General features: G+C 41.7%; 1 protein-coding gene across 1 annotated transcript in view; it reads right to left on the reverse strand.

The window, feature by feature from the left end:
• Positions 1-2427: 2427 nt before the first annotated feature.
• The window catches only part of LOC125044922 (proteasome subunit beta type-7-like), a 3222-nt gene continuing 3149 nt past the window's right edge, over positions 2428-2500 (reverse strand). Inside the window, exon 5 of the mRNA XM_047641886.1 lies at positions 2428-2500. This exon is cut by the window's right edge and continues 230 nt beyond it. The gene's annotated coding sequence lies outside the window, so the exon portion shown is untranslated.

Below are 2500 nucleotides of genomic sequence, written 5' to 3' on the forward strand. Positions count from 1 at the left end.
GTTTTCTACATGAAAGACAAATAGATACATTGCATTGAAGTGCATGGATATCATGAGATAATGAAAATCCTTTGATACTCAGTGGCAAAACCCCTCACAGGGTTTGAGAAGGGGGCGTGGCCGGCAGTTAGTTGCCACGTCCACTTACCGTGAGTCATTTTCTTTTTAGTTATTTATTTACATTATTATTTTCTAACCCATAACTACTGCAAGGGATGCGAACCCCTTTTGTTCTGCTGGTAACTTCACGCAAACTCAGAGATCGTTGTGCAGTTTGAGTGGATGCATAACAGAGGAGTCGGGGAGTTGACGGATGTCGGGTCTGAGAGATTTACGGGGTATGCCTAGTGGAAATCCTGGACAAAATGTTTCTATCAACGGTGAAGGTTATGTCTCAGTCACACTGAGAATGTTTGGGTAGCCATGGGCAGACTTCCCCCAAGATCAAACCCGCAATCGTCATATCGTCGTTGCCCAGGCAATTACAGCATGGGGTTGCCAGTTAACGGCGACGTTAGTGGCATCTATACTACGTACATTTCAAAACCCTATTTTTATTAATGTAGCCGTGCTATTAATGTAACCGTGCGAAGTGAACAAAAATTTAGAAAATGGGTAAATCTAGTGTCATTTTAACCTGATCTATATAGGTGAAATTAGTTTTAAAATAAACACCGTGGCCTTAGTGTGGGCAATCAGTATAGGGGGGGTTAATGGTTAATGGTTAAAAGCAAAATAAATGTGCTAGACATCTAAAGTCATGTAGCACTATAGTAAATGGTAGTGAAGGGTGGTTGAGTTAGTGATTAGTTGTCAAAGTTGGGCAAAGGAATTGACGAGTAAATGGGTTAAGGTTGGGTAAGGTAATGTATAGGGGTTAGATCAAGTGAAGGATGTATATGCATTTGAGGAATGAAAACAGGTTGTCAAAGCAGAAAGTGTGAGAAGTTGTGGGAGGGATCACGAAAATCAGTCCTATTTGGCTGGGCTAAATAGATTATTTAAGAATTTTGTAGAGATGGGGGTAGTAAAAGGACGGGGGCATGTGGAAGAGGGAGTAGTGTTGAGGGAGGTAGTGTTATGGGGAGGTGGACAATGTTTAGGTGTGTGGGTTTTATTTCTCTCTCTCTCTCTCCTTTGCTTTCTTTATCTCAGCAACATGACGCGGATAGAAATCCTGTTTGCCATAGCTACTTAATAATACGAAAACTAAAACGCAATAACTTTCTGCAGGACGTTTGAGGCGATGTCAACAGGCAGCAGCACTTTCTCTCCAACAGTTAAATACAGAGCTGAAGAATTGCTGGTCCTCAGGGAAAGCCAAGACTCCGAAAACTGTCCATGAAAAGGCGGTGTCAGCTGAACAATGGCATACCTTTGCAGATGCACACACTGAACCTCTAGGAATCCCCACTGGTAATCGAAAACAAATTTCAACAAACCAGATTAGGCACAAGGACGAGAGTTCAGTAATAGAGTGCTGAACTTCTGCAGTCTGGACACAGTGCAAGTGACTACTGGCATATGCAGCACTGGAAGCATTAGGAATGTCAATGTCACACTGCTGAACGGTGCTGTGCCAAGAGGAATGGCATGCAAACCTTTTCCGTACAGTTAACCAGCAATATCTTCCGAGGAAATCATCTGAAGCTTACATTACCAGCTGAGAATCCCTTTAAACTACTAGAAATGACCAATGCAATAATTCCCATAAATTACTAAAGGCAGACCTCAATAGCGTCTCATTGAAGTACGGCCATAGTTCTGACAAAACCGTGCACTAGAGAAACATGTTAAGTTGCAACATGCAACCTGACCTCTGTACCAGTACAGTAATTAACAGAGGAGATCCTTGACGACTGTGGACTCTTTAGTGAGGATGAATGGAAACCTCTTGTTTATATCAAGTTATAGACTTCCCTAGCATGGAAAAGAACTTACCGATGATCAAAGTATGAGCAGTCTGATAATTCCAGCTGACCTGAATCCACACCTTGTTCTTAGGGATTTCGATATGGTGTAAGAACTGCAAGAACATCCTCTTCAAAAACAGGGATAGTAACTCAAGTCCATAAAAGAGGATGACAACTGAAGTGATGAACTCTAAACCAGTAACAATTATTTGTGATCAGGAAGGTCATGGGAAAGAGTCTGGGCAGGTCACATCACATCACATAACACCAGCAGCACAACAGGTTATTTTCAGGCCAACAGTTTAGACTCCAGACTGTACTATTGGTCCCATATCTAAAGGGACATAGTGGACATAGGATGATGCATTAGGGTGGCCAGTTCCTTTCCACTCTGACTTTTGCCCCAACATGCTGATGTCAGCATGTTAGTACTCATTCACAGTCTAGTTAATTGAGAGATGCAGCTGGGCATGAACAAGAGTGAAAACCTATCAGGAGAAAAAAACAATTCAACATTTATCAAATATGTTTATTGATAAGAGCAGTTACATCTTAGCCATATGGAAAACCCAAATTTTTACTCAAGC

The sequence above is a fragment of the Penaeus chinensis genome, chromosome 3 (assembly GCF_019202785.1).
Source record: "Penaeus chinensis breed Huanghai No. 1 chromosome 3, ASM1920278v2, whole genome shotgun sequence".
Classification (NCBI taxonomy): Eukaryota; Metazoa; Arthropoda; class Malacostraca; order Decapoda; family Penaeidae; genus Penaeus; species Penaeus chinensis.